This window comes from Patagioenas fasciata, chromosome 6 (assembly GCF_037038585.1).
Source record: "Patagioenas fasciata isolate bPatFas1 chromosome 6, bPatFas1.hap1, whole genome shotgun sequence".
NCBI lineage: Eukaryota > Metazoa > Chordata > Aves > Columbiformes > Columbidae > Patagioenas > Patagioenas fasciata.
Window position 1 is genome coordinate 1,530,475 of NC_092525.1, and position 25,627 is coordinate 1,556,101.

At 52.1% G+C, this 25,627-nt stretch overlaps 2 long non-coding RNA genes across 2 annotated transcripts; both read right to left on the minus strand.

The window, feature by feature from the left end:
- Positions 1 to 443: 443 nt before the first annotated feature.
- On the minus strand, positions 444 to 2,164 carry LOC139828173 (uncharacterized). Its single transcript, XR_011739535.1, has 3 exons — positions 1,675 to 2,164; positions 1,461 to 1,589; positions 444 to 1,115 (listed from the first exon to the last, which is right to left on the minus strand). It is a non-coding gene; the product is annotated as an uncharacterized lncRNA (long non-coding RNA).
- A 7,408-nt stretch (positions 2,165 to 9,572) lies between these two features.
- LOC139828174 (uncharacterized) lies at positions 9,573 to 14,861 on the minus strand. Its single transcript, XR_011739536.1, has 3 exons — positions 14,629 to 14,861; positions 14,212 to 14,369; positions 9,573 to 10,090 (listed from the first exon to the last, which is right to left on the minus strand). It is a non-coding gene; the product is annotated as an uncharacterized lncRNA (long non-coding RNA).
- Positions 14,862 to 25,627: the final 10,766 nt, after the last annotated feature.

Consider the following 25,627-nt stretch of genomic DNA (forward strand, 5'->3'; position numbering starts at 1 on the left):
AATTTGCATTCTCCCCGCCTACTCACCTCCCTGCCCAAGCCCCGAGGAGATTTGCATATCCGGCACGACGCTCTGCTCTGTTCTGTTTCTATTCGACCCCATCTATTTCTATTATTTCTACTTCTATTAATTCTCGTTCTATTTCTTTTCCTGTTTTCTGTTTCTTTCCCTGCGAAGTACAAACCACACCTGATCTCACAGATGTCCAGTGTAACCTGTAGCTGCTTTTGGTAAATATGAGCAGAACTTTACAGCACACGGTTTTCCCAGCAACATGAAGCAGAGAGCGTATTCAAAAAAAAAAAAAAAACAAACCACAAACACAAAGACGACACACAGCCTTGTAAGTCGGGTGATTAATTCTATTCAGTACGCTTTTACTTAAGTTAGATTACAAGAAAACTAAATGGGGCTCGCCCAGTGCCCTGTGAGTAGTAAAAACCATCACCACACAGTCAGTCATTCAGCAGAGAGCTCGCAGCAGCTCCCCGGCTGCCGCAGTTATGGAACGAAGCGTCTGGCTCGCACACAGAGCCCCCCAGCCCCTGCTCCCACCGCTGACCAGGTGCGGGTGCCGTTCTGCTCCCTGGGGGCAGCTCAGGCCTTTCCCTCAAGTGCACCCGCCAGAGACATTTCCGGGTAAGGATGAGTTTTTTAATCCTTTCTATAAACAGAATTTCTTTGCATTTTAAAAACCTTGTACATCACTGACATTGACTCCTATGTCTCTTTTTACACATACGTATGTATTTAGGGAATATATTTGATTCATATATATCATCTATTTCCACTGTAATGTATATCTACTTAGACATCTACACACTTGCGTATGCATTTACATGTATATATCTGCTTAAACTTATACAGAATATCTGTTTATGCTTATATATATCACCACTTATTATCTAGAATATCCATTTATACTTACGCACCTGTTTAGCCTTCTCTTTGGACACAAATATCTTTCTAGACTTGCAGATGTTGGCATATTGTTACAATCATATTATTACATTTATGTATATTTAGACAGAGCTATCGATTCACACTTGGCGTGTGGCACGATGAGCAGGGACACGTGGCCAGCTGCACGGCTCAAGCACGAGGGACACCCCGACCTGCCAGGGAAAAGCGCCACTGAGAGCCAGACAGAAACAAAGTACGTCAGAGCACGCTGTCAGATATTGGGGAAACACTCATAGCATCCAGTTGCCTCTCTTTTTCAGTTTTTAGAACAAATACCCATCTGCTTAAGTACACCTAATAAATTATATGCTGCACCTACTCAACAATTACTCTTAACTATGGAAGTCAACATGTAAATTAGACCATTTTATTTGCTTTAAGTTTCATTGATAGGAAAATCAGTGAGATAGAAGACATGGGTTTACTTTAAAAAATAAATAAATATCCCCATTCCTGCAGTGCAGCATAAGGCTACGAAAAAGGAGCGTCAGACTCACGAACACTTTTGGCTGCACTGCAGCACACAGGGGAACACGTTTCTGTGACCGTGACAGCTCGACTGTCGCAACCGGGAACCCGAAGCCCAGCGGTGCCACCAACCTTTGCCAGGCCTGCTGTGCTGGGCTCTGCGGAAGGAAATGGACTTTGGTTGGTTGTTTCAAAGAAAATGAACAGTCCTGTTGTTGATGAGGCCACTGCCCACTACATCACCTGGGAAGATCCACTCGGAGGGCAGGTTCATAAAATGCAGCTTCTTGGAATGAGGAATGCTGCCGTTTTGGAAGATTTCTTACCAACTGAAGTCAGAACTACACACTGTAGGTTAAGAGAAAAAAGTCACTATTGAAACAATAACTCATCCAAATCACACATGGACTCACCGCCACCAGTTACGAGGCTGAAAGTGCTTCTTGGGAACACCTGGCAAACACGCAGAACAAAACCGATTTGCCCAGGTGCTTGTATCTCTGTCAGCTTTTTGAGTACTATTCTAAGATATTTTAAAAACCTATTGAGTGAAAAAGAACAAAGCATTTGTCATTGAATCAGGTTGTTTCTTCTGGACATCTGAACTCTTACAAACACCTCCTTTCCTCTTTTAGTACAAAATCATTTCCATAGTATCATTCAATAGTAAGCCCACAGAAACAGAAGATTACGCTTTCAGGAAGAGAAAATAACCAGAGGGAGGTGAGCTCTGCACAGGTGTACCGTGCTCCAGAACAGACCTTATTTTTAGTACTCCTGGTAAAATATTTCGTATTAAAAATATAGAAGGAGAGTCGGTGCATTCTTAATGTTAACTTTAAAGTCCACTCTACAAGTACCTGAGGAAAAGTGCAGACACGCGTCCTAGCCGTACCTTGTACGGGCAGACCGCTCTGGATTCCTTCTGTCTGTCTGGTACTTCTGTAGCAGAAGACGGGGCAACCGCGGTGAAACGGTGGCAGCAGACATCCAGCTGAAAGAGGAAAAGCCCTTCAGAACAAAGCTGGAGAGGAACCTGACACTTCCTTTTTTCTTGTGAAGGCTACAGTTGAGTGGAGAAAAAAGTATTTTGCACCATCTTCAGTACAGCTGTTGATACGGCCACTGGAGCGTTTGCGTTTTTTGGATAACCAGGCCATTTTTGACTCATTGGCAGTCTGAGTTCCCTAGAACACATTTTCCCAGATACACACAGAACACAGACACAGATATCACCCAAGTATAGCCAAGATTTCCTTCCTCGCCCTGGATGCTGTCATTGAAGAGCCCAGCAGCCCATCCGTCCTCGTGAACCGCCCCACTGGAAAAAAACAAAAATTATCTTTTCCAGGCTGTTTCTTCAAAGGGTAAAGATATTTTAAATTGCAGTTATCTTTTCCAACAAAGTGATTTTGTGATTCCTTTGAAAAGGAGGGTAAGCTTGCCAGAGAAAGATAGGGACAGGGAGCAAGACAAGGTGACACAGAGAGAGGGGCAAAAGGGCCAGGGAGCAGGGCAAAGGGAAGAAGAGGCCAAAATGAGAGACAAGGAGCAGGAGACAGAGACGGTGGGAAAAATCCTAGAATGGGCAGTGGGAGAGACAGACAAAGGAGAAGTGGGCGCCGGGCTGCGGGACAGAGACAGGAAGGAGGAAACGCAGTGACAGGGAGCAGGGCAGAGCGACAGAGAAACAAAAACAAAGAGGGAAGAAGACAGAGAAACCAGGAGTAAGACAAGAAGAAGGGCAGAGAAACAGGAACCGGGGTGGGTAGGGAGCAGGACCAAGAGATGGGGCGAGGATGGAGATGGAGGAAGAAACCTGGGATGGCCAACAGGACAGGGAAGAATATGACTGTGGGTAGGGAGCAGGACACAGGGATACAGCGAGAAACAATGGGACAGGGAGCAGCATTAAAGGTCAGAAAGAATAAGAGATGAACAGGAAGGAGGAATGGAACGCTGAGATGCTGAACAAGAAACGCCAGCAACAGTGAGCAAGACAAACGAATAGAGAGAGAAGGGCAAGGCAGGAAGAAGAGAGATAGGAAGGTGGGAGATAAGAGCTGCACGTACAGGTACTGAGAAGAAAAGAACAGCAGGGAACAGGCCAGAGAAACTGTGGGGAAAAAAAGAGACTGATGCAGATCAAGACAAAGATATGGAAAAGGGAAAAACAGCTATAGAAGATGGAGCAGGACACAAAAATAGAGAGAAAAGGAGAGGTATAGGGAAGCAAAATTTTAAAATAATAATAATAAACCAAAACCACCACCAAGGAGGGGCAGGGAGGCACCAGGACACACAAGCCGGGGACGAGGCCCCGAGGGCCAGGGACTCACAGCGGCTCTCGCTTTCGGTGGCTGCCAGGAGGCTTCTAACAGCTCAGACGCTCCCGTCTCCTTCTCTCCTCCCTTCCTCTCCGGTAACTCGGGGCGCTCGGCCGTCCTCAGCCTAGGAGAACACGGTGGGGTGTCAGGGCTCCTACGAGACGAGGCTTCGGGGACATGGAGCCTCGCTGGCTCGCTCGCCAGGCAGCCGTCCCGCTCCAGGATACGCGCACGGACCCTGCCGCGCACGTTGGCCCCCGGCCCGCCGCACGCCGCGCAGAGGGAGCCTTCGCCACCCGGAGAGAGGGGCTCGCTCTCTCGCCCGCTGCAGGAAGCGGACATTGGGCCGACGGCCCCGCATTTCTTCCTCTTTACCTCTCCCCAACCTCTCTGGCTCCAGCAGCAGCAGCCCCCGTCCACGCACGGGACGTGCTCCCCTGTCCCTTCTCCCGCCACGCTGCCAGACGAGCCTCGCCAGCCCGAGGCGGGCGCAGCCAACGGCATCCCCTGGGCTGGGAGTGAACGGCCACATCCTCAGCGCGGCCTCTGGGAGAGGGAGAGAAGAAGCAGCGGCCGTTAGCACCGTAGCTCACCCCTGCCCCAGCCTGCTCCTTCCGCAGGGGCCACCGGAGAGGTGCCGAGGGCCGGCTTGCTGCCTTCACAACGGGGCTTGGGAGCGGCCCAGGAACACGGGACGGGTTCGCAGGAGCTGCCGGAGCTGGGGGCGGCTGCACGGGGCGAGCGGGGCCGCGGGAGGAGGCTCGGCGGGAGCTCTGGCGAGCTGGGGACGCACCCGGCGTCTGCCCCCGGCCGGCTGTCGCCTCCTGCTCCTCTGCCGCACGCTGGGGACGGAGGACGGCGCCGCGTCTCCCACCTGGGCGCTGCTCCCCAGGTTCCATTCCCCGCCTGGGCTGGGGGGTCTGCTGAGCATCGGGCGTTCACAGCTCCCCCTCAGAAACACAGAAATTCCAAATTAGAGTTCAGCCTCTGAAAAAAGTAGAGCAGGAGAAAGCAGAGGAATTAGTCAGAAGAAGGGACAGGAGAGCAGCTGAGCTAACGGAGGATTCGAGGGAAACGGGCCACCTCAAAACACAAGGCATCCTCAAAAAACCAGAGCAACTGCAGCAACGCCAGACAGCATTAAGACAAACTGACACCGTTTAGGACACGCTCAGCATAAAAGCAAACACATCCACCGGTGCAGGAAAGCATCTCGCCCCTTCCCCACAGCACCGCCACAGGACACAGCCCTGTGAGGCCACGGGATGGGCTCGTACTGAAACGGAGAAATAAGTTTGACAGCAGAGTCAATTACACCGTTAAGCAGGCAATGTTTCTTTCATCTGCACTGGGGAGCTCTGGGGGTCGTCCTCTGTAAGTGCTCCCACGACTGGATACTCTTGCATTGCTTATAGTCACACAGCTGCTACATATTAATTACAATTGTTTTAAATTTTGAACATACAATATATCTAGCCTAAGAAATAATTGATGAAGTTACTTATAAATGTTTAGTTTCTCACTCACAACACATCTATTAGTTAAATATAAACTAAGCTCTCAGCTTCTAAACAATGTGTTATTAAATCTTCTGTCTCCCTCTTGTCGTGCAGAAGGATCTAAAACGTGAAAAACATCCCCTCATCGTGCAGGCGGTCAGAAAGCATTTACCCCACGTGAACCGGTTAATGAAGGGTACATCTTCTATAACTTCATCGCAATATACATTAACTTGGTAGCTTCTCTTGAATTCCCCCCTTTTCAATATACTTGCAAACTCTTTGGCAGTATAAATCTACGAAATATTATCATCTCGCGTTGTGGTACAGCACAATTATTTGTTACCCACTAGCAGTACCAAACAGAACACTGTAGCGTAATGTAAGTAAAAACGACTAGCATCAAAATCAGAGTCCTAAGATCAATGCTGACAGAACTGCGAAGCCGCAGCTCCTGCCGGTTCTGGCGTTGGTTTCTGGCACTTCTGACCGCTTCGGGTCAAACGGCGCCTCTTCCCCCGGCCGTGGGCTGCAGTACCCGAGTTTCGCCACAGGGCGGCAGCACTGAGACCGCCGCGGCAGTCCCGGGCGAGCGGTCGTGCCGCGTTTCGCGGGAACCCCGCAAAATAAACCCCAGAAAACAAACGCGACAAAACAAAAAAGCACACAGAGAGCCGCGGAACGAAAGCCGCACGTACAGGACACAGAACCCGCCGGGCCTCGCCCCGAGCTCCCGGCGAAGCGGCGCCCGACCCGCCACGCCACCGAGCCTGCAACCGCGCCTTCGCTCCCACCAGCTTCGCCAGCTCGGCCGTAAGGGCAGCGGGGAAACCGAACCGAACGCCTCCTCACCGCGCCGGCCCATCCCACTCCCCCCGTTCCAACGGCACGGTCACCCTCGCCGCGGACGCAGTCACCTGCCGCCTCTTTCGCCGCTCCGTTCCCCTCGCACTCTCCCACCGTCCCGCGGCGGGAGGCTCCCGGCTGTCGCCTCCTTCCCCTCTGCCTTTCTGCCGCCTCCGGGGACCTCACGAAGGGCTGCCCTGAGCCGCCTACCTCCAGGTCCCCGGGCGCCGGTTGCAGCAACCGCTCCGCAACCGCCCCGACCCCCGTTCCCGTTAATTCCCGGTACCCACCCCGAGACACCACGGACCCGCTCGCCAGGACCCGCGCTGATTGGCTGCTTTCCACCCCCCCACACTGTCCCTCTATTGGATGCTCCGCCCCTCCGGCAAAATGATAGCCTGCCTAGGCACGTCAATCACCATTTTCTCCGCCTATCAGCGCTCGCAGTTTGGGCATGCACAGTAGGGAGGCAGCAGCACCCGCTCCCTTCCGCAACACGATTGGCTGCCGAGAACCAGTCAATCACCATTCTCTCGGCCCATCAGTACTCGCAGTTTGCTCATGCGCAGTACGGAGCCTCCGACACCCGCCCCTCCGGCAATCTGAGTGGCGGACAGAATGGCAATTGACGTGCCTTGGCAGCCTATCAGCGATCCGCCCCCCCCCCCCAGCCTTCCCGCGCCATCTGATTGGCCCGCTCTGCACCCTCACCCGTCTGCTCTCCGCCCTGCCGGGACCCCCACGCCCTTTGCCCGCGCGGCTTCCAGCAGCCGCGTTTGAAAGGAAACAACAAACCGCGCTCCTTTGCTTTATGCTGACAAGGGGGGCGGGTGGTCACCTACCCTTAAATTCATTGTGAACAGAGAGAGCCCTAAGGAGCTCCGGCTGGCAGGTTTCTCTCCCCTGTGCCCGGGACCGAGGAGACGCCGCCGCCTCCTGCCGCCGCCTCGCCCGTTCCCCTCGCAGCGGGGCCTCCCCGGGAGAGCCGGGGGCCTCGTTTTTTCCCGGCTGCTCGTCCGACCGCTGCCCCCCCCTTTCTGACGGGCACGACGCCGCCCGCAGTGGCAGAGTCCCCCTCTTACCCGCGGCACGGGCACCGGGCGCCGCTCCCCAGCTGCAGTTCCGGGCGGTGGCCACCAGACGGCAGCACCGAGCGCGGTCACGCAGCGCCCCCCGGGCCCCGCAGCGCGGGCGCTTTTTCTTGACCCGTGGGCAGCCTGAGCTCCCCGAACGCGCTTTCCCAGAGCCGCGCACATGGCAGACACACTGATAAAAGATAATAGCCCGACATTGCTAAAATGTGTTTTTTTCCTAAAGATGCCTTCTGTCCTAATAAAATACATTGCCTCTCCCTGTGCCCCGTGTCTTGTCTGCAGCAGTAACTCGGCTCGCCCGCAGCTGTGGCAGCTCTGCTGCTGCTACAGGGTCAGTTCCAGCCCTTACCCTCGGCTGAGCAGCAGCCGGGCAGGCGCTGCTGCTCTGGGCGCTGCGCATCCTTCAGGAACGGTTCTCAAACGATCCTGTGCAACGATGTCCAGAGCCAGGACCCCCGCGGCGGGGGACAGGAGCACACGGCCGGGCCCGTCCCGGCTCGGGGCTGTTTCCGCAGTCGCTGTGAGCTGATCCGTGAGCTGGAACCAACCTCCCCATGCCCCGGCCCGGCCCTTTGTCCCCGGCTTTCCCAGGGCAGCGCAGCGGGCTGGGTCACACCAACTGTTCTCTGCTGGCACCACCCAGCCGGGTCACCTGTGTCTGCGGTTGTGGGGACACCCCACGGGCTCCCTGGAAACGGACATCACAGCACTGAGAGGGGGCGTTCAGGAGCCTCTGCGCTTTTGGGTTGGTTTGTTTGGGGTTTTTTTCCTTTTGTTGTTTTGATCGTTAGCTTCTTGTTGTCGGTTGGTTTGTTTTTAAGCTGTTACTCTATATAGCTCATCCATGGTGCTTATAGAGCATGGGTAAATCTACCCTGCTTCCTCACAGGAGACAACCATCTCGCTTTACAACAGGTGATTGAATCTGCTATAGAAAAGTTCAACCACCTCCTGTACAGCAAAGGATAAAAGAAAGTATGGATTTTTGTTGCATCTAATCCCCAATGCAAGTACCCATTAACAATACATTAGCAGTGGGTTCCTTCAAATATTCACAGTGAAGGTAGTTCCTGGCACGATTGTATTAGCGTTCTTACTATTTTACGGGAGAAACACAGGGCACAGCTGATTTTGCCCACGTGCAGCGCAGTGATCACACGGGTGCGGTGAACCGGGTGGAAGGCCCTAGAAAAGGAAAATCAGCCTCCGTGTGCAGGGCCAAAACAGAAATCCTTTTCAAACTGTGCCATTTTAAAAAGCTACCAGGGGTATAAAGCAGAAAAAAGAGCAGTGAATGTGTATAATGACACAATTAGATGGTTCTCCAGTTCCATGATGTGCTCTTTTACTGACAGTGTCTGCTGGAGTGGATACCCTGGACACCAACAAGCGGGTCCTGGTGCTGTGCCCATGGTGATTCATCCACTGTGGCCGTGGGTGTTAGGCCCTGATACAATAGACACAAAACCTTGGGAGGGAGGTGATCACAGTAGAACGCTTAAAGATAATGAGCTAGCAGACTTGATTTAATCTTTATTTAAAAATACACATGGCTGCTGTCTTTTCTACAGTTTAGGTAGGACGGGCTCCAATATCTCTATGAATTACAATACATGACAAAAATTAAAGGGGGAAAGCTCTATTTTTACAATGGTAAATACAGTCTAAATCAATTTGGGAAACAGGTAAAGGGGTGTAGCAAATGAGGCACAGACGATCCTGTTTTATCTCAGAAGGCTTTGGCGTATTTACAGCTTTAGGCACAGCGTGTCCAATCCCGTATAAAATGCACTGTCCATACCAATTCAGCCTGTCCCCCGATATAAGGACATCAGGATGCCACCCTGCATTCACCAAGGGACAATCCTGATCTAATGTTCTCTGTGTATTCTACACCAATATCTGTTCGTCAACAAACCTTTTACTGGTTTCAATTTCTTTCCCTGATTGTCCTTTTTCAAATACAATGCGTATGTAACATTTTGTATTGTGTAATATGCATTATATAATAGACAATATATGATTTAAAACATATATCTTACTATATATTACATGTAGTGCATTGCTATACTACACATCTCAAGGTATACCCACCCAGACCTGTGCAGCATATTAATATTCTTTACAGTGGCCACCATTAATTACAATATTCAATCAGATTCCCCCTGGTAGCTTTCCCCAGGGAGTCAAACGATCCTTTTCCAATGTCACAAAATACAGCCGGGGGGGACTTCTTTCGAATCCCTCCTGTCCCTTGTCCACTACCTATTTCACAATCACAATAACAAACAATTGGTTAACCGTAAGTATTGGACTATAAAATCACCCAAGACACAAGTAACAACAAATCACTAAAGACACAAACAATTATACAATTGCTAAGGCACAAACAGCAAAATCACTAAAGGTACCTTTATCAAATTACTGTTCCCTTGTTTTTCTCTTTTATTTATTGTTTTCTCATTTTCCTCTTTAGTTTTTTATTTCTTTTTAATTTACCCAATTTACCAAAATGCGCAGACCCAACGCGCTGGTGTTGCCCACGTCTCGCGCAGGCAGCCTGCAAACAAACCAGACTATGAAAGTGCCTTATCTCATTGATGGGGTTTTACCCACGTCTCGAGCTGGCCCGAGGATCCGTGATCCCTTCCGGGAATTCCCCGGTGCCGGCACAAGGTCCCAGAGATCCTGGGGTCCACGGGAGGTCAGGCAGATTATCCCATCCTCGTCGCCAGAAAACGATACCGAAAAGTCGGCAAACAGACTCTCTAACACTGTTTTGAAAGTGTTAAAAAGCAGGCACTTTTATTACGGCGCGCTGGGCACTCGGGGGATCGCTCCTCTAATCCAGCGTGCGTTCCGCTTTCCTCTGGTTTTACATATCCTGGAACTCCTGAAACAGCAAAACACGCCAACCACTGTTTACAGACGTCCCGTGCTCTTTCACCAGTGCGTGCAGCCGCAACGAGAAATCTGGAATGAGCGTCTACAGAAACACATACGTATTTACCCACTTCAGAACAACGCGTTACATCAGCTGGCCGTAATGTCAGTAATCCCTCCTGGATTAACACCCTCTTTGGATGGCACCGGTGCTGACTGTTGGCAATCAGGGCAGGACATAAGAACGCTCCTGGCCTGATCCGTTGTAATTTGAAATTGTCGTTTTAACGACTTTGCATTCTGGTGAAAGAGTTTATGTGATAATTTACCTTGCTCCAAGGCTTTAGGCACAGTAAGCGGCACAGCTCGTGCATCGGCCCTCCTATTGCCTTCCACAAGAGGTCCTGGAAGGGCAGCGCGAGAGCGGATGTGCGCTGCATAAAAACCATGACGTCTATGATTTATTAGGAACCATAGCATTCTCAATTCAGCCATCAAAAGAGGATTATCCTCTTCCTTCAGAAAAGAAGCTTCCAGGCGGTTAAGTATGCCAGCTGCATAATATGAGTCAGTTACAACATTCAAAGGCTCATTACAGAACACTCAAAAGCGATCCTAACAGCTGTCAGCTCAAGAACTTGTTTGACCCTTGGTCTCCTTTTTCTACCTTGTGTTTGGAACACTGGGTATCTGAGTTTAGCCACATAATTACAACTTTACGTGAGCGACCAAAGGCATCAGTAAATACAGTCTTGTCACTTACTGGTCGTTGCTGACAGCAGCATTTGCCCTACAACGGTAAATTACCAATTTCAGCCCACAGTTTATGTTGGGGGTAATAAACTGATATGTTCCCTGCATATGTTGCCAATGCAATCTGGAAATTCACATCTTCAGTTAATTACCATTGCAAATTCTCCTTTGTTGTAGGAATAAATATACATTCAAAGTCTGTCCCATACATAGCACATAAACATTCTCTGCCTTTAATTATTGGGTTTGCATACATTTCTTTTATTATCCAAACTGTTTTCATTGGTGTGTGAGCTAGAAAAACCCATTCCAACTCTTAAAGAATCACTTAATGACTTGTCCCATTGAAACGGTACTGCAAACGGTTGGACGGTATTGGCTATGAGTGCCAGCCAAACTGGCAGCTGCAAATTGCGTCCCCATCCCTATTTTTGTTCAACAGCATCGAATACTTTCTATATGGCCTGCTGAGCTTTGTCATCCAATACCTGAGTAGACAATAAATTCAGGTCTCCTTTCAAAAGTGTAAAAAGTAGACACAGTTCCTCTGTGGCAATGCCCAAAATAGGTCGGAGCCAATTTATGGCTCCTAGCAATTTTGTAAGTCATTTAAGGTCATGATATTATGGAATTTAAGAGGTACTGGCTAAGGAATGATTTCTTGTTCTGTTATTTGCCACCCCAAATATTTCCATGGAGCAGTTTTCTGAATTTTTTCTTGTGCAATTTGTAATCTAGCCTTTTGTATAGCGTTACATAGGACTTGCATTACTTGTTGTAGTTCCTGCTCTTATAACATGACAAGCAAGATATCATCCATATAACGACAGATACAAGCTGAGGGGTACAGCTTCCTCACAGGTTGTACAGCTGCTGCAACTACTGTCTTGCAAATGGTTGGACTATTTCTCATCCCTTGTGGTGATACCACCCAATGCTATCTCTTCATAGGCTCCTCTTGATTAAGTGAAGGAACACAAAATGCAAATCTGGGGGCATCCTCAGGATGTAGCAAGGTGGCACAGGTGTCCATGCCATAATTTTGATTTCACCTTGATAATCAGAGTCAATTACTCCAGGTAAAACAAACAAACCCAATTTGGTAGTAGATGATCAACCTATTAACAAAGCATGCACACTAGGCACTAAAGGCCCCCACACTCCTCTGGGAATAAGCAATACCACAGCAGTAATTAATTATCATCACTGACGGGCTGGCAGCCAAGTCCAGCCCTGCACTTCCAGCTGTTCCAGGGAAGAGATCTCGGGTCATGAGTTTAGACTTGAATTTATTTGATGGGGGTGGGGGAAGTCCTGTCCCCCACCTCCTGGGAAGGGTTAATTGGCTCCCCCTTTACATTAATCCTTGAATGATGTTCACTCACACAGTGCTTGCCCTTTCCCCATTTTGGACGATCTCTAGGAGGTACAGCCTTCGAAGTCTGGCGTGCATACTTTGTGTAATCTTTCTTTACACGACCCAGTGTCCCACAACAAAAACAATTCGATTTCAGTTCTGTTCCCAATACTTGTAACTGTGCTGCTAAAGCAGCAGCTAGAGAGCTGGTATAATGTTCAGTTGACTTATGTTTTGACACACTCTCATATCTGCTATAGTACACCTTTCCCTATTCCCCAAATCCTGCAACACACGCTGACAATCAGCATTAGCATTCTCAAAAGCCAATTATTTTAGTAACAACTCATGCGCTGTGTCATTATCAATTTGTCTCTCCAAAGCAGTTTGCAAGCGGTCTAAAAACAGCGCATAAGGTTCCTGTGATCCTTGCAAGATTTTTGAAAAGGACGTATTGGCATCTCTCCCAACCTCCAGTAACTTCCGAACCACTTTCATTGCTAGTTTTGCTATTACACCACATATATATCTCTCTGGGTTACGCAACTTGATTATCTGGCAAAGCGTGGGCACATTCCCCAGCTAAAGGACTGCAATCAATCCATCTCATCCGATATGCATTATCAACGGTCTCTATAGTACAGTTCTCCCAAAAATCAGATAACTACTAGTCAATATACTGTATGGTTAAGATCATTTTCAACAAAGAACGCCAGTCATGTGGAGTAAGTTCGTAAGAGGAGCTTAATGCTTCAAAAATGTATAACAAATGATAAAGTAACCCCATTTTCTTTAGCTAATGTTGGTAATTCCTTTACAACATCATATGGTAGCTGCTGAAAGCCTGGAGATTGCTGTTCACAACAGATCACTGGGCATGCCGTAACCACTTTCGAGTCTCCTGTTTTCAAAGCCTCTTCTCTACATTTATCCCACATGGTTTAATTAGTGCGCACTTTCAGTTGCAAAGTAACATCCGGGGGGAATAAATCAGGCTCTTACTCTGGGTCCGTCGGGCCAGGATCAAGGGGCTTGTCAGGCGACTCCCACAAACCATCATTTGCCAAAAGTGTTCACTGTAGTGTACATGCAGGGGCTTTGTTATCAGCCAATCCTTTATCCACTACTACATCTGTGGTCAGTGCATTTTTGCCTAATCTATCTACAGGATCCCCCTCCTTCCCTGGCAAGGGAGGAGCAGAAGGTTCACAATTAGTTGCAACCCGCGCAACTACTTCCTTCTGAGTCGCTATTAAAGCAGACATAATTTTTGCCCAAGTAGATAAATATTCACAAGCAGCTTTATCTCCAGTTGCTGCCTGTTCATATAATTCTCGTTCAACTTTCTGCCATGCCTCCAACTAAAATGTTCCAGTTGTAGGAAAGTCCAGCACATGATCAGCAAGCCTTTCTTATAAAGTCATTAATCGGACTACTGGTACATTGTGATTTTGCTTTCTTAATAAAAGTTGAAGGACATCTAGGGTTTGTTTGGTTCAAGGGATAACTTCCCTCCTATGGTTCCAAATTGCTCATCTTTTCTTGCTGATGGGTGCACGCTGTGGTTTCTGTTTCCTGGCTCTGTTTCCCTGTCCTTGTTCAATTGGGCTTTGCCACCAGAACGGCTGCTGCCTTTACAGCCGCACTCAAAGTCCCTGTTCGGGTGCCATTTGTAGTGAATGTGGCACCGACTCTCTTTTAAGGTGAGACAAGAGACATTTGTTACAAACTCAGGTTTGCATTTATACTCGCTATGATGCTTGCTCAAGCATTTGCTGATTTGGTAAGTTCGTCATAACATAAGTGATATATTGGTACTGCCATAAAAGCATCGTTGTCTATACCACAAGCTACCCCCGTCATCCCCCTTGATGTATCATTCCTGTACCAATCCCTCTGTCCTCGATGTATCACGTAGCATACAGTACATGCTTCTTGTGTTATTCCACTAATGATTGTTCTCACGCTGTCAACTCTCACAGTTTCTCATAGGCCCAATGTCAGAATACTGCCACAATCACCTTTCTCCTTCCTTGAGCTCTCCTGACCTGCGGTTCCACCACTGTTGTCTTCTTTCTTGATCCCTCTTGACTCACAGGTGCCCTCCAATCCTCTTTCTCGATCACTCTTCCTCACAGGTTCGCCTCCTTCCTTACTTTTCCTTTGCACGCTGCTCCACCTGAAGAGAAACACACAGAGGACTGAGCTACATCAGCCCCAGGGCACTACAGTCAGACGGGGGCTGAATCTGGGGGCTGACACCTCCCCACACCCCACAGCGTGCCCGCCTTGCCTTGGCCCCGGCCCCTCACACAGCCCTTCCCCTCAGCTCTGCCCCTCCGCTGCAGCACAGCTTCCGCACATGCCCTGCTCAGGCTGGACCCCAGTTTCATGGGTTAGAGATATCATAGCTCAGTACAAATCCCCACGGTCCTCACCTGCTGTTTGGTGCTTGTGGAGGGTCACACTCCCTGTGCCCCAGGACACTGGCCCTGCCCGGCCCTGCGGGAGTGTCTGGAGCTGCCGCTGGCTGGTTCTCCAGCTTTAGGGTCACCCGCAGAAGCCCGCTCTCCTCAGCTCTGCACACCCATCCAGTTGCGCCGCCCAGGCAAAGTCAGCTTCACCCTCTGCTCTACACCTCACCTGCAAACAACCAACTTTCAACTGACAACTGTCCAAAACCCACCGACAAACTCTCCAAATCTCAGCCTTTCGCTTGCAACTGCTGCCTCTAGTGCATCTCACAGACAAGCCTTCAAAATCCCCTCATCCTGCAATAATACTCCAGCACTGATCACCTGCGGGAACAACTACCACAATACCAGGCAAACACCAACCAGTTCTGGCACGGAAATATCACTTTCTCCTCAAGATTCCACCCTACACCAACTGCTGACAAACACACGCTGTCCTCACCAAAGCCAAACGCTGCAACAACCAGCGACAACTCAAATTTGCGTGGGCGGTGCAAAATTGCAGGGGTGAGCTAACGCAGAGCTGGGCTTGAAAGCTGCAGAGTGTGCACCCTGTGCTATAACGTGGCGAGCTACTGCCATTCTGCCTTCTCCCTGGGAGAAGCGCGTGAGCAGAGGCTGCTTCAAGGCACGATGGGAACGGTTTGGTTCTCCGGGTCTCTCAGGGCGAGAGCGATAAATGTGATCTGTGTCGTGGCGCAGGAACTTCCCGTACACTTGCTCCTCCATTCGGTCTCGGGTGCTGCAAGAGAGGGAGCGAGAGATTCAGGGCAAGATTGACAACCTCGGCGTCCCCGTCCCAGCCACGGGTCACCCAAACCTGCAGACATCCCGGGAGGCCCCCTAAGATTTACACTCCCCTATGCCCCACCCTTGAAGCCTGGACATCGCCAGAACCATAGAGCAAGTATTTCTTGAGGAGGCACCCAAAGGGTCCGTGTTCTCTTTCAGGCAGATGCTAGCGCAAGATTGCAAATCATCTCACAGCTACCAGGAAGGTAAAAAATAACGTCTTGAAATGGGAAAGGAACAGGTATTGTTTCTCTTCATCACCTCCCTCATTGCCACGTTATCAAGGTCTCCCGCAATGTTCCACAGGAAACTTGAAGCTTGGAATTCCTGGTATTCTGAACCTGGGCAAGAAAGGAAGAAAAGCATGAGACTGATCATAAAGAGGGTGGCTGCTCGTAACATGGAAAGAGCAGTAACAAGGTAAAAAGATATCACTTTTCCTTAGAGAGCTCTCAAAGCTGCCTGTTAAGGACAAGAAAAACAAACTTGTGACGGACCATTACTTAAAATCCAAGGCCCAGGAAGCGATCTAATGTACATTGAAACGCGGGCCACGAGACAGTGGAAGTGCCACGAGCTGAGACTGAAGGGACAGAGGATGAATTTCCAAAGAAGTTTAGGTTTCGATGTCAAAACGGAAAATTCTACGTCATTAAAATATAATGCAAAAGTCAGTGTAAAATCAAGTAAGGCAACGACTCCAAATGAACTCCCAGGCGCTTCAGTCACTCAGCAGATCAAAAATGCGGATCATTTCTCACCTGCCCACCTCCCAAACCCCAGCCTATGTCCCCTGCTTCCAGCTTACCTGAGCCCAGATTAAAGGAGGATTTCAGAGGCCATGCCAAGTTCTGCTGCTCCTCGTTCGGGTTGCCAGTCTTCCTCCTCGCTCTGGAATTGCAGGTCAACCGCCTTCCTGTTCTTCTTTGATTGACGCTGAGCTGCCGCGTTACCCGCTGCCGTCTGAGCGGATCTCGGGGAGCCTCTGGAACCGCCAGAGCGCTCCCCCCACCAACATTCTCTTGCCTTGTTTTCGGGGTTCCTCTTCACCAGCTGAGGCGCCCTCCCACCCCCCGCCGCCCTCTTACCTTTTTCTAGAGGTCTCTTGAGCCACCAGCAAGCTCCCCCGCACCTTCCCTCAGCGATCTTGGCCCGCCAGAGGCCTGCCCCTCGTCAGCCTCCTCCCCTTTTCCTGGGTGCTGCTTGAACCACTGGTGGGCTCCCCTCCACCATCCTCTCGTCCTTTGTAGGGGAGTCTCGTGACTCACCAGAGCGCTCTCCGCCGTTGCCTTGCTGGGGTTATTGACACCGCTTGACTTGCCAGAGTGCTCCCCCTCGCAGTTCTCTTGTTGGATTTCTTGGGACCTTTTGAACCATTGGAACAACGGGAATGCTCCCCCCCACTGTGACCTTGCCTTTCTTCAGTGCCATCTTGACGTGCTGGAGCACTTCCCCGCGCCGTCCTCTTGCCTTTTACTGGGGAGTCTCTTGAATATCCACAGCACTCCCCCCTGCCATCCTTTACCAGATTTTTTGACACTTCTTGACATCTCGGAGTGCTCTCACTCACCCTTGTCTTGCCTATTTTCAGGGCGCTCCTGTCCCGCTGGATGCTCCTCCCTGCTGTCCTATTGCCAGATTGAGAATTCTCGACCTGTCCCAGCGCTACCCCACCGTCCTTCTGCCTTCTAACTGGGAAGTCACTTGAAGAACTGGAGCACTCCCCCCTGCTGTCCTCTTGCCTTTCTTCACTGAGATTTTGGCCTGCCAGAGCACTCCTCCCTGTTGTCCTCTCACTGGATTTCTTGGGACCTCTTGACCCACTGGGTTTCTCCTCCTGCTGTCCTTTTGCCTTTCTTTAGTACAATCTCAGCCTGCTGGAGCGCTCCCCCTCGCCGTCCTCCTGCTGGATTTCTTGGAACCTCTTGACCCCTTAGGGCGTTCCCCCTGCCACCCTCTTGTGGTTTTTGGGGGAGTCTTGTGATCAACCAGGCCGTTTCCCCCCACCATCCTCTTCCCCTTTTCCTGGGTGCTTCTTGATCCACCAGAGTGCTCTCAAAGCTGCCTGTTACCATCCTCTAACCATTCTCTTGCCTTTTTTGGTGGAGTCTTGTGACTCACCGGAGCGTTCTCCACCATTGTCTTGCTGGATTTGTTGACATCGCTTGACCTGCCGGAGCGCTCCCCCTCACAGTTCTCTTCCTGGATATCTTGGGACATTTTGAACCACTGGGGGGCTCCCACCCGCCATCCTCTTACCGCATTTATTGAGACGTCCTGATCTGCCAGAGCGTTCCCCCTCGCCGTCCTCTTGCTGGATTTCTTGGGATGCCTTAAACAACTGTGGGGCTCCCACCCACCATCCTCTAACCGCATTTATCGAGATTTCCTGATCTGCTGGAGCGCTCCCCCTTGCCGTCCTCTTGCTGGATTTCTTGGGATCTCTTGGACCACTGGGGGGGCTCCCACCCCCCATCCTCTTACCGCATTTATTGAGACTTCCTGATCTGCTGGATTGCTCTCCCCCTGGCCTTCCTCTTGCACTTTTTTGGGGGAGTCTTCTTCACACATCCGAGCGCTCTCCCTCACCCTTGTCTTGCCTCTAGTCAGGGCGCTCTTCTCCCGCTGGAACGCTCCTCCCCGCCATCCTATTGCCAGACTGAGAATTCTTGACCTGCCGCAGTCCTGCCCCGCCATGCTCCTGCCTTCTGCCTGGGAAGTCACTTGAAGAACTGGAGCGCTCTCCCCCGCTGTCCTCTTGCCTTTCCTCAGTGGGATTTTGGCCTGCTAAAGAGCTCCTCCCTGTCGTCCTCTTGCTGGATTTCTTGGGACTTCTTGACCCATTAGGGCGTTCCCCCTGCCACCCTCTTGTGGTTTTTGGGGGAGTCTTGTGACCAACCAGGCCGTTTCCCCCCACCATCCTCTTCCCCTTTTCCTGGGTGCTTCTTGATCCACCAGAGTGCTCCCCTGCACCATTCTTTTGCCTTTTTTGGGAGAGTCTTGTGACTCGCCGGAGAGTTCTCCACCATTGTCTTGCTGGATTTCTTGACATCGCTTGACCTGCCGGAGCGCTCCCCCTCGCAGTTCTCTTGCTGGATTTCTTGGGACGTCTTAAACAACTGAGGGGCTCACACCCACCATCCTCTAACTGCATTTATCGAGATTTCCTGATCTGCCGGAGCGCTCGCCCCTGCTGTCCTCTTGCTGGGTTTCTTGGGACCTCTTGACCCACACGAGCTCTCCTCCCCACCGTCTTCTTGCCGGACTTATTGAGACTTCTTGACCCGCCAGAGTGTTCCCCCTCATCATCCTCCTGCCTTTTTCTGGGGATTCTCTTCAACAACTGAAGAGCTCCCCCGCACTGTCCTCTTCCCTTTTTTCTGGGTGATTCGTGAATCACCGGTGAGCTTCTCCTTACCACCCTCTTGGGCTTTTTTCAGAGCAACCTTGACCCATCAGAGCACCCCCTCACCGTCCTCTTGCCAGATGTACTGAGGGTTCTTCATCTGCCACAGCGCTCCCCCACGCCATCCTCTTGCTGGATTTCCTGGAACCTTGTGAACCACTGGGGGGCTCCCACCCACCATCCTTTTACCGCATTTATTGAGACGTCCTGATCTGCCAGAGCGCTCCCCCTTGCCGTCCTCTTGCTGGATTTCTTGGGATCTCTTGGACCACTGGGGGGGCTCCCACCCGCCATCCTCTTACCGCATTTATCGAGACTTCCTGATCTGCTGGAGCGCTCCCCCTCGCCGTCCTCTTGCTGGATTTCTTGGGTCCTCTTGACCCATTAGGGCGTTCCCCCTGCCACCCTCTTGTGTTTTCTGGGGGAGTCTTGTGACCAACCAGAGTGCTCCCCCCCACCATCTTCTTCCCCTTTTCCTGAGTGCTTCTTGATCCACCAGAGTGCTCCCCTGCACCATTCTCTTGCCTTTTTTGGGGGGAATCTTGTGATTCACCGGAGCGTTTTCCACCATTGTCTTGCTGGATTTCTTGACACCGCTTGACCTGTTGGAGCGCTCACCCTCACAGTTCTCTTGCTGGATATCTTGGGACCTCTTGAACCACTGGGGAGCTCCCACCTGCCACCTTCTTACCGCATTTATTGAGACTTCCTGATCTGCTGGATTGCTCTCCCCACCGGCCTTCCTCTTGCACTTTTTGGGGGAGTCTTCTTGACACGTCCGAGTGCTCTCCCTCACCCTCGTCTTGCCTCTAGTCAGGGCGCTCTTCTCCCGCTGGAACGCTCCTCCCCGCCATCCTATTGCCAGACTGAGAATTCTTGACCTGCCGCAGTCCTGCCCCGCCATGCTCCTGCCTTCTGCCTGGGAAGTCACTTGAAGAACTGGAGCGCTCTCCCCCGCTGTCCTCTTGCCTTTCCTCAGTGGGATTTTGGCCTGCTAAAGAGCTCCTCCCTGTCGTCCTCTTGCTGGATTTCTCGGTACCTCTTGACCCACTGGGTCTCTCCTCCTGCCGTCCTTTTGCCTTTCCTTAGTACATTCTTGGTCTGCTGGAGTGCTCCCCCCCACCATCCTCTTGCTGGATTTCTCGGGACCCCTTGTCCCATATAGGACATTCCCCGCCACCACCATCCTGGTGTGTTTTTTAGGAGAGTCTTGTGATCGACCAGAGCGCTCCCCCCTTGACATCCTCTTCCCCTTTTTCTGGGTGACTTTTGAACCACTGGTGAACTCTCCCCCATCATCCTCTTGCCACATATATTGAGACTTGTTGATCCGCCAGAGCGCTTCCCCCACTGTCCTCTTGCCAGATTTACTGATACCTCTTGTCCTGTCAGAGCGCTCCCTCTCGCAGTCCTCTTTGTTCAGTTTGTAGGGTAGGAGGGGGGATCTCTGATTACAGAAAGGTCCCTTTGTTCTAGGAGACATTCCCTTGCTCCATGCTTCAGGTTGCCCATCTTCCCTCTCATTTTCAATATGCACGTCCATCACCTTCCTCCTCTTCTTTCTTGATCCCTCGACTCCCGCATGAACTCAAATCCTCTTTCTTGATCACTCTTTCTCGTAAGTTCACAACCTTACTTTCCTTTCTTGCTTTCGCCTTTGTGAGCTGCTCCACCCAAACCGAAATGCCCTGAAGACAGAAATACACCCACCCCAAGCCCGTACAGTCACATAGGGGGTGAGTCCGCTCGCTGACGCATCCCCACATCCCACAGCAAGCCCACCTTGCCTTGGCCCCGGCCCCCCGCACAGGCCTTCCCACCAACCCAGCCCCTCCGTAGCAGCACAGTTTCCCAGCATGCACCCCACAAAGACTTTCTTTGCCAGTCACCCCTGGCACTTACAGCAACACACCACATCAGCATCAAGAGCCCTGGGAGTGGAGAGCTGGCCAGGCCCTCACCCCGGCAGGATCCTCTTCCCCCTCCTTTAGCTGATGGCAGACAGACAAGACACCTCCCAAGAGGTGTCCAGTCCTCTCTCTCAACCACTCATGAGTACAAAAGCCCAGCCTCTACTCACCCACCCCGCCTCCCAAAACCCCACCAGCAGCCCCTGGTCCCAGCTGAACAGCAGCCAGTGCTGAAGATCTGGCTCGTGTTGTCGGACACAACCTTCCCATGGATGTCTGGGCCCCTGAGCAGTTTCCAGGGGTGGGAGGGCGCAGTCCTGATTACAGGGAGGTCCCTGTCCCAAGGGGGACATTTTCTTCCTCCTCACTCCTGAGTCGCAGCTCCATCACCTTCCTCCTCTTCTTTCTTGATCCCTCCTGACTCGCAGCTCTACCACCGTCATCTTCTTTCTTGATCCCTGTTGACTTGCAGATGCACTCCAATCCTCTTTCTTGATCGCTCTTCCTCGTAGGTTCACCACCTTCCTCTTCTTTCTTGCTTTCGCCTTTGCGAGCTGCTCCACCCGAACAGAGATGCACAGAAAACAAAAGTATACCCACCCCAGGCCCGTACAGTCACACGAGGGGGCGAGTCCGGTCGCTGACGCATCCCCACACCCCACCACAAGGCCACCTTGCCTTGGCCCCGGCCCCCCGCACAGGCCTTCCCACCAACCCAGCCCCTCCGTAGCAGCACAGTTTCCCAGCATACACCCCACCACAAGTCCACCTTGCCTTGGCCCCGGCCCCCCGCACAGGCCTTCCCACCAACCCAGCCCCTCCGTAGCAGCACAGTTTCCCAGCATGCACCCCACAAAGACTTTCTTTGCCAGTCACCCCTGGCACTTACAGCAACACACCACACCAGCATCAAGAGCCCTGGGAGTGGAGAGCTGGCCAGGCCCTCACCCCGGCAGGATCCTCTTCCCCCTCCTTTACCTGCTGGCAGACAGACACCTCCCAAGGGATGACCACCCTGCTCCCTTAACTGCTCCCAAGTCCAAGAGCCCAGCCCCTGCTCACCACCCCCACCTCCCAAAACACAGCCAACAGCCCCTGCTCCCATTTTACCACTTTACCCCCGAGCACGGTTTCTAGGGGTGGGAGGGGGACGCACTAATCACAGATCGTTCCCTGTGCTTAAGGATACATTCTCCTTCTCGCTGGCTCAGCCTGCCCATCTTCCTCCTCACTCTTGACTCGTAGCTCCAATCCTCTTTCGTGATCGCTCTTCTGTGTCAGTACACGGAAGACCGGGCACATGAGAAACTGCAAGAGTCAACAGCATGAGAACAAGCATTAGTGGAAAAATACAAGAACAAAGGACTGTATGCTATGTGATACATCAAGGACAGAGGAGTTGATACAGGATTGATGCATCAAGGACAGAGGGACAGCTTGTGATAGACAAAAAAGGTGTTTATGGCAGTGACTTTGGTGGGAACACAAAACACATCACTTATGTAATGACTAACTTAGCTAATCAACAAATGCTTGAGCAAGCATCATAGCGAGTATAAACGCAAGCCTGATTTGTAATAAACATCTCTCATTGCACCTTAAAAGAGAGTCCGTACCGCATTCGCTACAAATGGCGCCCTGGAACAGGGACTTTCAGCGTGCCTATAAAGGCAGTAGCCGCTCTGGTAGCGAAGCCCAATCGAACCAGGAAACAGGACCGGGAACCAGGACAGTGCACGCCCACCACCAACGAAAGGTGAGCGATTGGGAACCATGGGAGGGAAGTTATCCCTTAAGCAAAGACAAACCCTGGATGTCCTTCAACATGCGCTACAAACGCAAAATCAGGATGTATCAGGGGTCTGATTGGTGAGTTTATTAGAATGGATTGCTAATCATGTGCTAGACTTTCCTACAACTGGTACATTTCAGTTGGAGACATGGCACAAAGATGAATGAGAATTATATGAACAGGTAACGACTGGAGATAAAGCTGCTTGCAAAATATTCATCTACTTGGGGAAAAATTATGACTACTAAGATACAGGATACAGGACTGATACATCAGGGACAGAGGGACAGCTTACTATAGAAAAAAATGCGTATATGGCAGTTACATCGCTCATGTCATGTCTAACTTAGCTAAAGAGCAAATGCTTGAGCAAGCATCATAGCGAGTATAAATGCAAACCTGAGTTTGTAATAAATGTCTCTCATGGCACCTTACCGTGAGTCCACGCCAGATTCGCTACACTCTTCCTCATAGGTTCACCACCTTCCTCTCCTTCCTTGCTTTTCCTTTGCACGCTGCTCCACCTGAAGAGAAACACACAGAGGACTGAGCTACACCAGCCCAAGGGCACTACAATCAGACAGGGGCTGAGTCCGGGGGCTGACACCTCCCCACACCCCACAACGAGCCCACCTTGCCTTGGCCCCGGCCCCTCGCACATGCCTTAGAGATATCATAGCTCAGTACAAATCCCCACAGTCCTCACCTGCTGTTTGGTGCTTGCGGAGGGTCACACTCCCTGTGCCCCAGGGCACTGGCCCTACACGGCCAAGCTCGGCAGCGGGACTGTCTGGAGCTGCCGCTGGCTGGTTCTCCAGCTTTAGGGTCACCCGCAGAAGCCCGCTCTCCTCAGCTCTGCACACCCATCCAGTTGCGCCGCCCAGGCAAAGTCAGCTTCACCCTCTGCTCTACACCTCACCTGCAAACAACCAACTCTTCAACTGACAACTGTCCAAAACCCACCGACAAACTCTCCACACCTCAGCCTTTCGTTTGCAACTGCTGCCTCTAGTGCATCTCACAGACAAGCCTTCAAAATCCCCTCATCCTGCAATAACACTCCAGCACTGATCACCTGCGGGAACAACTACCACAATACCATGCAAACACCAACCACTTCTGGCACGGAAATATCACTTTCTCCTCAAGATTCCACCCTACACCAACTGCTGACAAACACACGCTGTCCTCACCAAAGCCAAACGCTGCAACAACCAGCGACAACTCAAATTTGCGTGGGCGGTGCAAAATTGCAGGGGTGAGCTAATGCAGAGCTGGGCTTGAAAGCTGCAGAGTGTACACCCTGTTGTTTAACGTGGCGAGTCACTCCCATTCTGCCTTCTCCCTGGGAGAAGCGCATGAGCAGAGGTTGCTTCAAGGCACGATGAGAACGGTTCGGTTCTCCGGGTCTCGGAGGCGAGAGTAATAAATGTGGTCTGTGTCGTGGCGCAGGAACTTCCCATCCACTTGCTTCTCCATTCAGTCTGGTGCTGCAAGAGAGGGAGAGAAAGAAAAAGTTAGGACCGAGTTAACAACCTCATCATCCCTGACCCCTAACCTGCAGGAATCCTAGGAGGCCTGATATAAGTTTTGCTCATCTCCCTGTCTTTGCTGGAATACTTTACTGTATAAATTTCTGTCATCAACATTCTCTTAACCGATCTGATGTGTTCATAGTTCCTAGCCCAGCATCCTTTCCTCAAAGTACCTCAGCATTTCCCTTTGAAACCACACCTTAGTGCCATCCCGTCCCAGAGCTACCTCAGCATTTCCCACTGCAGCCTCTGCGATGCCATCTCCTCCCTGAGGTACCTCAGCCTTTACCACCAAAACCTCTCTCCCTTCCGTCCTCTCCTTTAAGTCCCTCACCCTTTCCCGCCAAAGCCTCCCCCGATGTCATCACCTCCCTGAGGTACCTCAGCCTTTCTCGTCAAAGCCTCCCCCAATATCATCCCCTCCCTGAGGTACCTCAGCCATTCCCGTCAAAGCCTCCCCCGATATCATCCCCTTCCCGAGGTAGCTCAGCCTTTCCTGTCAAAACCTCCCCCGATATCATCCCCACCCCGAGGTACCTCAGCCTTTCCTGTCAAAGCCTCCCCCGATATCATCCCCACCCCGAGGTACCTCAGCCTTTCCTGTCAAAGCCTCCCCCGATATCATCCCCTCCCCGAGGTACCTCAGCCTTTCCTGTCAAAACCTCCCCCGATATCATCCCCTTCCCGAGGTACCTCAGCCTTTCCTGTCAAAGCCTCCCCCGATATCATCCCCACCCCGAGGTACCTCAGCCTTTCCTGTCAAAGCCTCCCCCGATATCATCCCCTCCCCGAGGTACCTCAGCTTTTCCCACCTAAGCTCCTCCCGCGCCGTCCCGCCCTCAGGTTCCTCCGCCGCTCCCTCCGTTCCCGGCCCCCCCCGCCCCTCGCGCCCCCCCTTGGCGCTCCCGACCCGCCGCTGCCCCCTCCCGCTCGCTTTCCTCCCTCTGTCCTGTGTCACTACGGGGGCTCCCCCCTCCGCCCCACGGCCCCGCCCGAGCCCCGCGCAGCGCTCAGCGCGGGGCTCCCTTCCCTCACAGCCGCCCGCGTGTTTCCCCCTCGCCCCGGCCTGGGGCCGCGCTGTTGCGGCTGGCTGCCCCTCGCCTTCCTCCTTCCGAAACCAGCCCGTCTGTCACCCTCCAGCCTCGCCCCTCAGCCGGTCCCGGGCCGTCCCCGTCCAGTCTCCCCACTGTCCGCCCGCCCCTCGCTCACCGCCGGCCCCGCCATTCCTCCCGCGCTGCTCCAGCCGCCGCACCGCCGGCACGCGCTCCGCGGCCCGCGCACTTACGCAGCGTGTCCCCGCCCATCCCGCGCAGGAGCCAATCCCGTCCGCGTCCGCCACCGGGCTGCGCCCCCCCCCCCCGCCTCCGCGCCCGGCACTGGCCCCCCCTGCCCCTCGCCTCCCTTCCGGAGCCACCGGCGGCCGCAGAGCGGCGCTGTCCGCCCGCAGGGCGGGGCCGGGAGCTTTCAGGCTGCGTCTGCCCGGGACCGAGGGCTCTGCCGCCTGCCCGGGACAGCCCGGGACCGAGGG